The sequence below is a fragment of the Sminthopsis crassicaudata genome, chromosome 6, assembly GCF_048593235.1.
Source record: "Sminthopsis crassicaudata isolate SCR6 chromosome 6, ASM4859323v1, whole genome shotgun sequence".
Lineage (NCBI taxonomy): Eukaryota > Metazoa > Chordata > Mammalia > Dasyuromorphia > Dasyuridae > Sminthopsis > Sminthopsis crassicaudata.
The window spans coordinates 130,116,486-130,132,596 of NC_133622.1; positions in this window are offsets into that span (position 1 = coordinate 130,116,486).

A 16,111-nucleotide genomic window follows, 5' to 3' on the forward strand; every position below is an offset into this window, starting at 1 on the left:
ATATAAAGAAGATGAGGGATTTTGTCCAAAAAGTTCCATTGAAGCAAATAGGAGAGAATTAACATAAAGTATAAAGTTCACAATTTTAGAGGAAAGAAGAGGAACAATAGACTCAATAGAATTGGAAATAGACAGGAACAAGTATCCAAAGGAATGGATTTTCCCAAAGGGAATAACTGGAACAATTGCCTGCACATTCGCTCATTCAAATGTATATGATTCCTGTTAAGAATCCTTTGATCAGCTTTAGATATAAAGAAGATGATGGATTTTGCCCAAGAAGTTTCATTGAAGCAAATAGGAGAGAATTAACATCAACTATAAAGTTCCCAATTGAAGAGGAAACAAGAGGAACAATAGACTCAATAGAATTGAAAATAGAGAGGAACAAATATTCAAAGGAATGTATTTTCCCAAAGGAAATAACTGGAATTATTGACTGAACATTCACGCATTCCACTGTAAATGATTCCTGTCAAGAATCCTTTGCTCAATTTTAGATATTAAGAAGATGACGGATTTTGCCCAAAAAGTTAAATTGAAGAAAATAGGAGAGAATTAACATCAACTATAAAGTTCCCAATTGAAGAGGAAACAAGAGGAACAATAGACTCAATAGAATTGAAAATAGAGAGGAAAAAGTAACCAAAGGAATGTATTTTCCCAAAGGGAATAACTGGAACTATTGTCCTGCACATTCGCTCTTTCAACTGTATATGATTCCTGTTAAGAATCTTTTGATCAGCTTTAGATATAAAGAAGATGAGGGATTTTGTCCAAAAAGTTCCATTGAAGCAAATAGGAGAGAATTAACATAAAGTATAAAGTTCACAATTTTAGAGGAAAGAAGAGGAACAATAGACTCAATAGAATTGGAAATAGACAGGAACAAGTATTCAAAGGAATGGATTTTCAAAAAGGAAATAACTGGAACTATTGCATGCACATTCACTCATTCAACTGTATAGGATTCCTGTTAAGAATCCTTTGATCAGCTTTAGCTATAAAGAAGATGATGGATTTTGCCCACAAATATCCATTGAAGCAAATAGGAGAGAATTAACATCAACTATAAAGTTCCCAATTGAAGAGGCAAGAAGAGGAACAATAGACTCAATAGAATTGGAAATAGAGAGGAACAAGTATCCAAAGGAATGGATTTTCCCCAAGGGAATAACTGGAACAATTGCCTGCACATTCGCTCATTCAAATGTAAATGATTCCTGTTAAGAATCCTTTGATCAGCTTTTGATATAAAAAAGATGATGGATTTGCACAAAAAGTTAAATTGAAGCAAATCGCAGAGAATTAACATCAACTATAAAGTTCCCAATAAAAGAGGAAACAAGAGGAACACTAGACTCAATAGATTGGAAATAGACAGGAACAAGTATTCAAAGGAATGGATTTTCCCAAAGGAAATAACTGGAATTATTGCATGCATATTCACTCATTCAAATGTATATGATTCCTGTTAAGAATCCTTTGATCAGCTTTAGATATAAAGAAGATGATGGATTTTGCCCAAAAAGTTCCATTGAAGCAAATAGGAGAGAATTAACATCAACTATAAAGTTCCCAATTGAAGAGGCAAGAAGAGGAACAATAGACTCAATAGAATTGGAAATAGACAGGAACAAGTATCCAAAGGAATGGATTTTCCCAAAGGGAATAACTGGAACAATTGCCTGCACATTCGCTCATTCAAATGTATATGATTCCTGTTAAGAATCCTTTGATCAGCTTTAGATATAAAGATGATGGATTTTGCCCAAAAAGTTTCATTGAAGCAAATAGGAGAGAATTAACATCAACTATAAAGTTCCCAATTGAAGAGGAAACAAGAGGAACAATAGACTCAATAGAATTGAAAATAGAGAGGAAAAAGTAACCAAAGGAATGTATTTTCCCAAAGGGAATAACTGGAACTATGTCCTGCACATTCGCTCTTTCAACTGTATATGATTCCTGTTAAGAATCTTTTGATCAGCTTTAGATATAAAGAAGATGAGGGATTTTGTCCAAAAAGTTCCATTGAAGCAAATAGGAGAGAATTAACATCAAGTATAAAGTTCACAATTTTAGAGGAAAGAAGAGGAACAATAGACTCAATAGAATTGGAAATAGACAGGAACAAGTATTCAAAGGAATGGATTTTCAAAAAGGAAATAACTGGAACTATTGCATGCACATTCACTCATTCAACTGTATAGGATTCCTGTTAAGAATCCTTTGATCAGCTTTAGCTATAAAGAAGATGATGGATTTTGCCCACAAATATCCATTGAAGCAAATAGGAGAGAATTAACATCAACTATAAAGTTCCCAATTGAAGAGGCAAGAAGAGGAACAATAGACTCAATAGAATTGGAAATAGAGAGGAACAAGTATCCAAAGGAATGGATTTTCCCCAAGGGAATAACTGGAACAATTGCCTGCACATTCGCTCATTCAAATGTAAATGATTCCTGTTAAGAATCCTTTGATCAGCTTTTGATATAAAAAAGATGATGGATTTGCACAAAAAGTTAAATTGAAGCAAATCGCAGAGAATTAACATCAACTATAAAGTTCCCAATAAAAGAGGAAACAAGAGGAACACTAGACTCAATAGATTGGAAATAGACAGGAACAAGTATTCAAAGGAATGGATTTTCCCAAAGGAAATAACTGGAATTATTGCATGCATATTCACTCATTCAAATGTATATGATTCCTGTTAAGAATCCTTTGATCAGCTTTAGATATAAAGAAGATGATGGATTTTGCCCAAAAAGTTCCATTGAAGCAAATAGGAGAGAATTAACATCAACTATAAAGTTCCCAATTGAAGAGGCAAGAAGAGGAACAATAGACTCAATAGAATTGGAAATAGACAGGAACAAGTATCCAAAGGAATGGATTTTCCCAAAGGGAATAACTGGAACAATTGCCTGCACATTCGCTCATTCAAATGTATATGATTCCTGTTAAGAATCCTTTGATCAGCTTTAGATATAAAGAAGATGATGGATTTTGCCCAAAAAGTTTCATTGAAGCAAATAGGAGAGAATTAACATCAACTATAAAGTTCCAAATTGAAGAGGCAAGAAGAGGAACAATAGACTCAATGGAATTGGAAATAGACAGGAACAAATATTCAAAGGAATGTATTTTCCCAAAGGAAATAACTGGAATTATTGACTGAACATTCACGCATTCCAATGTAAATGATTCCTGTCAAGAATCCTTTGCTCAATTTTAGATATTAAGAAGATGACGGATTTTGCCCAAAAAGTTAAATTGAAGAAAATAGGAGAGAATTAACATCAACTATAAAGTTCCCAATTGAAGAGGAAACAAGAGGAACAATAGACTCAATAGAATTGAAAATAGAGAGGAAAAAGTAACCAAAGGAATGTATTTTCCCAAAGGGAATAACTGGAACTATGTCCTGCACATTCGCTCTTTCAACTGTATATGATTCCTGTTAAGAATCTTTTGATCAGCTTTAGATATAAAGAAGATGAGGGATTTTGTCCAAAAAGTTCCATTGAAGCAAATAGGAGAGAATTAACATCAAGTATAAAGTTCACAATTTTAGAGGAAAGAAGAGGAACAATAGACTCAATAGAATTGGAAATAGACAGGAACAAGTATTCAAAGGAATGGATTTTCAAAAAGGAAATAACTGGAACTATTGCATGCACATTCACTCATTCAACTGTATAGGATTCCTGTTAAGAATCCTTTGATCAGCTTTAGCTATAAAGAAGATGATGGATTTTGCCCACAAATATCCATTGAAGCAAATAGGAGAGAATTAACATCAACTATAAAGTTCCCAATTGAAGAGGCAAGAAGAAAAACAATAGACTCAATAGAATTGGAAATAGAGAGGAACAAGTATCCAAAGGAATGGATTTTCCCCAAGGGAATAACTGGAACAATTGCCTGCACATTCGCTCATTCAAATGTAAATGATTCCTGTTAAGAATCCTTTGATCAGCTTTTGATATAAAAAAGATGATGGATTTGCACAAAAAGTTAAATTGAAGCAAATCGCAGAGAATTAACATCAACTATAAAGTTCCCAATAAAAGAGGAAACAAGAGGAACACTAGACTCAATAGATTGGAAATAGACAGGAACAAGTATTCAAAGGAATGGATTTTCCCAAAGGAAATAACTGGAATTATTGCATGCATATTCACTCATTCAAATGTATATGATTCCTGTTAAGAATCCTTTGATCAGCTTTAGATATAAAGAAGATGATGGATTTTGCCCAAAAAGTTCCATTGAAGCAAATAGGAGAGAATTAACATCAACTATAAAGTTCCCAATTGAAGAGGCAAGAAGAGGAACAATAGACTCAATAGAATTGGAAATAGACAGGAACAAGTATCCAAAGGAATGGATTTTCCCAAAGGAAATAACTGGAACTATTGCATGCACATTCACTCATTCAACTGTATAGGATTCCTGTTAAGAATCTTTTGATCAGCTTTAGATATAAAGAAGATGAGGGATTTTGTCCAAAAAGTTCCATTGAAGCAAATAGGAGAGAATTAACATAAAGTATAAAGTTCACAATTTTAGAGGAAAGAAGAGGAACAATAGACTCAATAGAATTGGAAATAGACAGGAACAAGTATCCAAAGGAATGGATTTTCCCAAAGGGAATAACTGGAACAATTGCCTGCACATTCGCTCATTCAAATGTATATGATTCCTGTTAAGAATCCTTTGATCAGCTTTAGATATAAAGAAGATGATGGATTTTGCCCAAGAAGTTTCATTGAAGCAAATAGGAGAGAATTAACATCAACTATAAAGTTCCAAATTGAAGAGGCAAGAAGAGGAACAATAGACTCAATGGAATTGGAAATAGACAGGAACAAATATTCAAAGGAATGTATTTTCCCAAAGGAAATAACTGGAATTATTGACTGAACATTCACGCATTCCAATGTAAATGATTCCTGTCAAGAATCCTTTGCTCAATTTTAGATATTAAGAAGATGACGGATTTTGCCCAAAAAGTTAAATTGAAGAAAATAGGAGAGAATTAACATCAACTATAAAGTTCCCAATTGAAGAGGAAACAAGAGGAACAATAGACTCAATAGAATTGAAAATAGAGAGGAAAAAGTAACCAAAGGAATGTATTTTCCCAAAGGGAATAACTGGAACTATGTCCTGCACATTCGCTCTTTCAACTGTATATGATTCCTGTTAAGAATCTTTTGATCAGCTTTAGATATAAAGAAGATGAGGGATTTTGTCCAAAAAGTTCCATTGAAGCAAATAGGAGAGAATTAACATCAAGTATAAAGTTCACAATTTTAGAGGAAAGAAGAGGAACAATAGACTCAATAGAATTGGAAATAGACAGGAACAAGTATTCAAAGGAATGGATTTTCAAAAAGGAAATAACTGGAACTATTGCATGCACATTCACTCATTCAACTGTATAGGATTCCTGTTAAGAATCCTTTGATCAGCTTTAGCTATAAAGAAGATGATGGATTTTGCCCACAAATATCCATTGAAGCAAATAGGAGAGAATTAACATCAACTATAAAGTTCCCAATTGAAGAGGCAAGAAGAGGAACAATAGACTCAATAGAATTGGAAATAGAGAGGAACAAGTATCCAAAGGAATGGATTTTCCCCAAGGGAATAACTGGAACAATTGCCTGCACATTCGCTCATTCAAATGTAAATGATTCCTGTTAAGAATCCTTTGATCAGCTTTTGATATAAAAAAGATGATGGATTTGCACAAAAAGTTAAATTGAAGCAAATCGCAGAGAATTAACATCAACTATAAAGTTCCCAATAAAAGAGGAAACAAGAGGAACACTAGACTCAATAGATTGGAAATAGACAGGAACAAGTATTCAAAGGAATGGATTTTCCCAAAGGAAATAACTGGAATTATTGCATGCATATTCACTCATTCAAATGTATATGATTCCTGTTAAGAATCCTTTGATCAGCTTTAGATATAAAGAAGATGATGGATTTTGCCCAAAAGTTATATTGAAGCAAATAGGAGAGAAATAACTTCAACTATAAAGTTCCCAATTGAAGAGGCAAGAAGAGGAACAATAGACTCAATAGAATTGGAAATAGACAGGAACAAGTATCCAAAGGAATGGATTTTCCCAAAGGAAATAACTGGAACTATTGCATGCACATTCACTCATTCAACTGTATAGGATTCCTGTTAAGAATCTTTTGATCAGCTTTAGATATAAAGAAGATGAGGGATTTTGTCCAAAAAGTTCCATTGAAGCAAATAGGAGAGAATTAACATAAAGTATAAAGTTCACAATTTTAGAGGAAAGAAGAGGAACAATAGACTCAATAGAATTGGAAATAGACAGGAACAAGTATCCAAAGGAATGGATTTTCCCAAAGGGAATAACTGGAACAATTGCCTGCACATTCGCTCATTCAAATGTATATGATTCCTGTTAAGAATCCTTTGATCAGCTTTAGATATAAAGAAGATGATGGATTTTGCCCAAGAAGTTTCATTGAAGCAAATAGGAGAGAATTAACATCAACTATAAAGTTCCAAATTGAAGAGGCAAGAAGAGGAACAATAGACTCAATGGAATTGGAAATAGACAGGAACAAATATTCAAAGGAATGTATTTTCCCAAAGGAAATAACTGGAATTATTGACTGAACATTCACGCATTCCAATGTAAATGATTCCTGTCAAGAATCCTTTGCTCAATTTTAGATATTAAGAAGATGACGGATTTTGCCCAAAAAGTTAAATTGAAGAAAATAGGAGAGAATTAACATCAACTATAAAGTTCCCAATTGAAGAGGAAACAAGAGGAACAATAGACTCAATAGAATTGAAAATAGAGAGGAAAAAGTAACCAAAGGAATGTATTTTCCCAAAGGGAATAACTGGAACTATGTCCTGCACATTCGCTCTTTCAACTGTATATGATTCCTGTTAAGAATCTTTTGATCAGCTTTAGATATAAAGAAGATGAGGGATTTTGTCCAAAAAGTTCCATTGAAGCAAATAGGAGAGAATTAACATCAAGTATAAAGTTCACAATTTTAGAGGAAAGAAGAGGAACAATAGACTCAATAGAATTGGAAATAGACAGGAACAAGTATTCAAAGGAATGGATTTTCAAAAAGGAAATAACTGGAACTATTGCATGCACATTCACTCATTCAACTGTATAGGATTCCTGTTAAGAATCCTTTGATCAGCTTTAGCTATAAAGAAGATGATGGATTTTGCCCACAAATATCCATTGAAGCAAATAGGAGAGAATTAACATCAACTATAAAGTTCCCAATTGAAGAGGCAAGAAGAGGAACAATAGACTCAATAGAATTGGAAATAGAGAGGAACAAGTATCCAAAGGAATGGATTTTCCCCAAGGGAATAACTGGAACAATTGCCTGCACATTCGCTCATTCAAATGTAAATGATTCCTGTTAAGAATCCTTTGATCAGCTTTTGATATAAAAAAGATGATGGATTTGCACAAAAAGTTAAATTGAAGCAAATCGCAGAGAATTAACATCAACTATAAAGTTCCCAATAAAAGAGGAAACAAGAGGAACACTAGACTCAATAGATTGGAAATAGACAGGAACAAGTATTCAAAGGAATGGATTTTCCCAAAGGAAATAACTGGAATTATTGCATGCATATTCACTCATTCAAATGTATATGATTCCTGTTAAGAATCCTTTGATCAGCTTTAGATATAAAGAAGATGATGGATTTTGCCCAAAAAGTTAAATTGAAGAAAATAGGAGAGAATTAACATCAACTATAAAGTTCCCAATTGAAGAGGAAACAAGAGGAACAATAGACTCAATAGAATTGAAAATAGAGAGGAAAAAGTAACCAAAGGAATGTATTTTCCCAAAGGGAATAACTGGAACTATGTCCTGCACATTCGCTCTTTCAACTGTATATGATTCCTGTTAAGAATCTTTTGATCAGCTTTAGATATAAAGAAGATGAGGGATTTTGTCCAAAAAGTTCCATTGAAGCAAATAGGAGAGAATTAACATAAAGTATAAAGTTCATAATTTTAGAGGAAAGAAGAGGAACAATAGACTCAATAGAATTGGAAATAGACAGGAACAAGTATTCAAAGGAATGGATTTTCAAAAAGGAAATAACTGGAACTATTGCATGCACATTCACTCATTCAACTGTATAGGATTCCTGTTAAGAATCCTTTGATCAGCTTTAGCTATAAAGAAGATGATGGATTTTGCCCACAAATATCCATTGAAGCAAATAGGAGAGAATTAACATCAACTATAAAGTTCCCAATTGAAGAGGCAAGAAGAGGAACAATAGACTCAATAGAATTGGAAATAGAGAGGAACAAGTATCCAAAGGAATGGATTTTCCCCAAGGGAATAACTGGAACAATTGCCTGCACATTCGCTCATTCAAATGTAAATGATTCCTGTTAAGAATCCTTTGATCAGCTTTTGATATAAAAAAGATGATGGATTTGCACAAAAAGTTAAATTGAAGCAAATCGCAGAGAATTAACATCAACTATAAAGTTCCCAATAAAAGAGGAAACAAGAGGAACACTAGACTCAATAGATTGGAAATAGACAGGAACAAGTATTCAAAGGAATGGATTTTCCCAAAGGAAATAACTGGAATTATTGCATGCATATTCACTCATTCAAATGTATATGATTCCTGTTAAGAATCCTTTGATCAGCTTTAGATATAAAGAAGATGATGGATTTTGCCCAAAAAGTTCCATTGAATCAAATAGGAGAGAATTAACATCAACTATAAAGTTCCCAATTGAAGAGGCAAGAAGAGGAACAATAGACTCAATAGAATTGGAAATAGACAGGAACAAGTATCCAAAGGAATGGATTTTCCCAAAGGGAATAACTGGAACAATTGCCTGCACATTCGCTCATTCAAATGTATATGATTCCTGTTAAGAATCCTTTGATCAGCTTTAGATATAAAGAAGATGATGGATTTTGCCCAAAAAGTTTCATTGAAGCAAATAGGAGAGAATTAACATCAACTATAAAGTTCCAAATTGAAGAGGCAAGAAGAGGAACAATAGACTCAATGGAATTGGAAATAGACAGGAACAAATATTCAAAGGAATGTATTTTCCCAAAGGAAATAACTGGAATTATTGACTGAACATTCACGCATTCCAATGTAAATGATTCCTGTCAAGAATCCTTTGCTCAATTTTAGATATTAAGAAGATGACGGATTTTGCCCAAAAAGTTAAATTGAAGAAAATAGGAGAGAATTAACATCAACTATAAAGTTCCCAATTGAAGAGGCAAGAAGAGGAACAATAGACTCAATAGAATTGAAAATAGAGAGGAAAAAGTAACCAAAGGAATGTATTTTCCCAAAGGGAATAACTGGAACTATGTCCTGCACATTCGCTCTTTCAACTGTATATGATTCCTGTTAAGAATCTTTTGATCAGCTTTAGATATAAAGAAGATGAGGGATTTTGCCCACAAATATCCATTGAAGCAAATAGGAGAGAATTAACATCAACTATAAAGTTCCCAATTGAAGAGGCAAGAAGAGGAACAATAGACTCAATAGAATTGGAAATAGAGAGGAACAAGTATCCAAAGGAATGGATTTTCCCCAAGGGAATAACTGGAACAATTGCCTGCACATTCGCTCATTCAAATGTAAATGATTCCTGTTAAGAATCCTTTGATCAGCTTTTGATATAAAAAAGATGATGGATTTGCACAAAAAGTTAAATTGAAGCAAATCGCAGAGAATTAACATCAACTATAAAGTTCCCAATAAAAGAGGAAACAAGAGGAACACTAGACTCAATAGATTGGAAATAGACAGGAACCAGTATTCAAAGGAATGGATTTTCCCAAAGGAAATAACTGGAATTATTGCATGCATATTCACTCATTCAAATGTATATGATTCCTGTTAAGAATCCTTTGATCAGCTTTAGATATAAAGAAGATGATGGATTTTGCCCAAAAGTTATATTGAATCAAATAGGAGAGAAATAACTTCAACTATAAAGTTCCCAATTGAAGAGGCAAGAAGAGGAACAATAGACTCAATAGAATTGGAAATAGACAGGAACAAGTATTCAAAGGAATGGATTTTCCCAAAGGAAATAACTGGAACTATTGCATGCACATTCACTCATTCAACTGTATAGGATTCCTGTCAAGAATCCTTTGCTCAGCTTTAGCTATAAAGAAGATGATGGATTTTGCCCAAAAAGTTAAATTGAAGCAAATAGGAGAGAATTAACATTAACTATGAAGTTCCTAATGAAGAGGAAACAAAAGGGAACACTAGACTCAATAGAATTGGAAATGGAGAGGAACAAGTATTCAAAGGAATGGATTTTTCCAAAGGGAATACCTGGAACTATTGAATGCAAATACACGCATTCCACTGTAAAGGATTCCTGTCAAGAATCCTTTGCTCAGCTTTAGATATAAAGAAGATGATGGATTTTGCCCAAAAAGTTAAATTGAAGCAAACAGGAGAGAATTAACATCAACTATAAAGTTCCCAATTGAAGAGGCAAGAAGAGGAACAATACACTCAATAGAATTGAAAATAGAGAGGAACAAGTATCCAAAGGAATGGATTTTCCCCAAGGGAATAACTGGAACTATTGCCTGCACATTCGCTCATTCAACTGTATATGATTCCTGTTAAGAATCCTTTGATCAGCTTTAGATATAAAGAAGATGATGGATTTTGCCCAAAAAGTTCCATTGAAGCAAATAGGAGAGAATTAACATCAACTATAAAGTTCCCAATTGAAGAGGCAAGAAGAGGAACAATAGACTCAATAGAATTGGAAATAGACAGGAACAAGTATCCAAAGGAATGGATTTTCCCAAAGGGAATAACTGGAACAATTGCCTGCACATTCGCTCATTCAACTGTATATGATTCCTGTTAAGAATCCTTTGATCAGCTTTAGATATAAAGAAGATGATGGATTTTGCCCAAAAAGTTCCATTGAAGCAAATAGGAGAGAATTAACATCAACTATAAAGTTCCCAATTGAAGAGGCAAGAAGAGGAACAATAGACTCAATAGAATTGGAAATAGACAGGAACAAGTATCCAAAGGAATGGATTTTCCCAAAGGGAATAACTGGAACAATTGCCTGCACATTCGCTCATTCAAATGTATATGATTCCTGTTAAGAATCTTTTGATCAGCTTTAGATATAAAGAAGATGATGGATTTTGCCCAAAAAGATTCATTGAAGCAAATAGGAGAGAATTAACATCAACTATAAAGTTCCAAATTGAAGAGGCAAGAAGAGGAACAATAGACTCAATAGAATTGGAAATAGACAGGAACAAATATTCAAAGGAATGTATTTTCCCAAAGGAAATAACTGGAATTATTGACTGAACATTCACGCATTCCACTGTAAATGATTCCTGTCAAGAATCCTTTGCTCAATTTTAGATATTAAGAAGATGACGGATTTTGCCCAAAAAGTTAAATTGAAGAAAATAGGAGAGAATTAACATCAACTATAAAGTTCCCAATTGAAGAGGAAACAAGAGGAACAATAGACTCAATAGAATTGAAAATAGAGAGGAAAAAGTATCCAAAGGAATGTATTTTCCCAAAGGGAATAACTGGAACTATGTCCTGCACATTCGCTCTTTCAACTGTATATGATTCCTGTTAAGAATCTTTTGATCAGCTTTAGATATAAAGAAGATGAGGGATTTTGTCCAAAAAGTTCCATTGAAGCAAATAGGAGAGAATTAACATCAAGTATAAAGTTCACAATTTTAGAGGAAAGAAGAGGAACAATAGACTCAATAGAATTGGAAATAGACAGGAACAAGTATTCAAAGGAATGGATTTTCAAAAAGGAAATAACTGGAACTATTGCATGCACATTCACTCATTCAACTGTATAGGATTCCTGTTAAGAATCCTTTGATCAGCTTTAGCTATAAAGAAGATGATGGATTTTGCCCACAAATATCCATTGAAGCAAATAGGAGAGAATTAACATCAACTATAAAGTTCCCAATTGAAGAGGCAAGAAGAGGAACAATAGACTCAATAGAATTGGAAATAGAGAGGAACAAGTATCCAAAGGAATGGATTTTCCCCAAGGGAATAACTGGAACAATTGCCTGCACATTCGCTCATTCAAATGTAAATGATTCCTGTTAAGAATCCTTTGATCAGCTTTTGATATAAAAAAGATGATGGATTTGCACAAAAAGTTAAATTGAAGCAAATCGCAGAGAATTAACATCAACTATAAAGTTCCCAATAAAAGAGGAAACAAGAGGAACACTAGACTCAATAGATTGGAAATAGACAGGAACAAGTATTCAAAGGAATGGATTTTCCCAAAGGAAATAACTGGAATTATTGCATGCATATTCACTCATTCAAATGTATATGATTCCTGTTAAGAATCCTTTGATCAGCTTTAGATATAAAGAAGATGATGGATTTTGCCCAAAAGTTATATTGAAGCAAATAGGAGAGAAATAACTTCAACTATAAAGTTCCCAATTGAAGAGGCAAGAAGAGGAACAATAGACTCAATAGAATTGGAAATAGACAGGAACAAGTATTCAAAGGAATGGATTTTCCCAAAGGAAATAACTGGAACTATTGCATGCACATTCACTCATTCAACTGTATAGGATTCCTGTCAAGAATCCTTTGCTCAGCTTTAGCTATAAAGAAGATGATGGATTTTGCCCAAAAAGTTAAATTGAAGCAAATAGGAGAGAATTAACATTAACTATGAAGTTCCTATTGAAGAGGAAACAAAAGGGAACACTAGACTCAATAGAATTGGAAATGGAGAGGAACAAGTATTCAAAGGAATGGATTTTTCCAAAGGGAATACCTGGAACTATTGAATGCAAATACACGCATTCCACTGTAAAGGATTCCTGTCAAGAATCCTTTGCTCAGCTTTAGATATAAAGAAGATGATGGATTTTGCCCAAAAGTTATATTGAAGCAAATAGGAGAGAAATAACTTCAACTATAAAGTTCCCAATTGAAGAGGCAAGAAGAGGAACAATACACTCAATAGAATTGAAAATAGAGAGGAACAAGTATCCAAAGGAATGGATTTTCCCCAAGGGAATAACTGGAACTATTGCCTGCACATTCGCTCATTCAACTGTATATGATTCCTGTCAAGAATCCTTTGCTCAGCTTTAGATATAAAGAAGATGATGGATTTTGCCCAAAAGTTATATTGAAGCAAATAGGAGAGAAATAACTTCAACTATAAAGTTCCCAATTGAAGAGGCAAGAAGAGGAACAATAGACTCAATAGAATTGGAAATAGACAGGAACAATTATTCAAAGGAATGGATTTTCCCAAAGGAAATAACTGGAACTATTGCATGCACATTCGCTCATTCAACTGTATATGATTCCTGTTAAGAATCCTTTGATCAGCTTTGGATATAAAGAAGATGATGGATTTTGCCCAAAAAGTTTCATTGAAGCAAATAGGAGAGAATTAACATGAACTATAAAGTTCCAAATTGAAGAGGCAAGAAGAGGAACAATAGACTCAATAGAATTGGAAATAGACAGGAACAAATATTCAAAGGAATGTATTTTCCCAAAGGAAATAACTGGAATTATTGACTGAACATTCACGCATTCCACTCTAAATGATTCCTGTCAAGAATCCTTTGCTCAATTTTAGATATTAAGAAGATGACGGATTTTGCCCAAAAAGTTAAATTGAAGAAAATAGGAGAGAATTAACATCAACTATAAAGTTCCCAATTGAAGAGGAAACAAGAGGAACAATAGACTCAATAGAATTGAAAATAGAGAGGAAAAAGTAACCAAAGGAATGTATTTTCCCAAAGGGAATAACTGGAACTATGTCCTGCACATTCGCTCTTTCAACTGTATATGATTCCTGTTAAGAATCTTTTGATCAGCTTTAGATATAAAGAAGATGAGGGATTTTGTCCAAAAAGTTCCATTGAAGCAAATAGGAGAGAATTAACATCAAGTATAAAGTTCACAATTTTAGAGGAAAGAAGAGGAACAATAGACTCAATAGAATTGGAAATAGACAGGAACAAGTATTCAAAGGAATGGATTTTCAAAAAGGAAATAACTGGAACTATTGCATGCACATTCACTCATTCAACTGTATAGGATTCCTGTTAAGAATCCTTTGATCAGCTTTAGCTATAAAGAAGATGATGGATTTTGCCCACAAATATCCATTGAAGCAAATAGGAGAGAATTAACATCAACTATAAAGTTCCCAATTGAAGAGGCAAGAAGAGGAACAATAGACTCAATAGAATTGGAAATAGAGAGGAACAAGTATCCAAAGGAATGGATTTTCCCCAAGGGAATAACTGGAACAATTGCCTGCACATTCGCTCATTCAAATGTAAATGATTCCTGTTAAGAATCCTTTGATCAGCTTTTGATATAAAAAAGATGATGGATTTGCACAAAAAGTTAAATTGAAGCAAATCGCAGAGAATTAACATCAACTATAAAGTTCCCAATAAAAGAGGAAACAAGAGGAACACTAGACTCAATAGATTGGAAATAGACAGGAACAAGTATTCAAAGGAATGGATTTTCCCAAAGGAAATAACTGGAATTATTGCATGCATATTCACTCATTCAAATGTATATGATTCCTGTTAAGAATCCTTTGATCAGCTTTAGATATAAAGAAGATGATGGATTTTGCCCAAAAAGTTAAATTGAAGAAAATAGGAGAGAATTAACATCAACTATAAAGTTCCCAATTGAAGAGGAAACAAGAGGAACAATAGACTCAATAGAATTGAAAATAGAGAGGAAAAAGTAACCAAAGGAATGTATTTTCCCAAAGGGAATAACTGGAACTATGTCCTGCACATTCGCTCTTTCAACTGTATATGATTCCTGTTAAGAATCTTTTGATCAGCTTTAGATATAAAGAAGATGAGGGATTTTGTCCAAAAAGTTCCATTGAAGCAAATAGGAGAGAATTAACATCAAGTATAAAGTTCACAATTTTAGAGGAAAGAAGAGGAACAATAGACTCAATAGAATTGGAAATAGACAGGAACAAGTATTCAAAGGAATGGATTTTCAAAAAGGAAATAACTGGAACTATTGCATGCACATTCACTCATTCAACTGTATAGGATTCCTGTTAAGAATCCTTTGATCAGCTTTAGCTATAAAGAAGATGATGGATTTTGCCCACAAATATCCATTGAAGCAAATAGGAGAGAATTAACATCAACTATAAAGTTCCCAATTGAAGAGGCAAGAAGAGGAACAATAGACTCAATAGAATTGGAAATAGAGAGGAACAAGTATCCAAAGGAATGGATTTTCCCCAAGGGAATAACTGGAACAATTGCCTGCACATTCGCTCATTCAAATGTAAATAATTCCTGTTAAGAATCCTTTGATCAGCTTTTGATATAAAAAAGATGATGGATTTGCACAAAAAGTTAAATTGAAGCAAATCGCAGAGAATTAACATCAATTATAAAGTTCCCAATAAAAGAGGAAACAAGAGGAACACTAGACTCAATAGATTGGAAATAGACAGGAACAAGTATTCAAAGGAATGGATTTTCCCAAAGGAAATAACTGGAATTATTGCATGCATATTCACTCATTCAAATGTATATGATTCCTGTTAAGAATCCTTTGATCAGCTTTAGATATAAAGAAGATGATGGATTTTGCCCAAAAAGTTCCATTGAAGCAAATAGGAGAGAATTAACATCAACTATAAAGTTCCCAATTGAAGAGGCAAGAAGAGGAACAATAGACTCAATAGAATTGGAAATAGACAGGAACAAGTATCCAAAGGAATGGATTTTCCCAAAGGGAATAACTGGAACAATTGCCTGCACATTCGCTCATTCAAATGTATATGATTCCTGTTAAGAATCCTTTGATCAGCTTTAGATATAAAGAAGATGATGGATTTTGCCCAAAAAGTTTCATTGAAGAAAATAGGAGAGAATTAACATCAACTATAAAGTTCCAAATTGAAGAGGCAAGAAGAGGAACAATAGACTCAATAGAATTGGAAATAGACAGGAA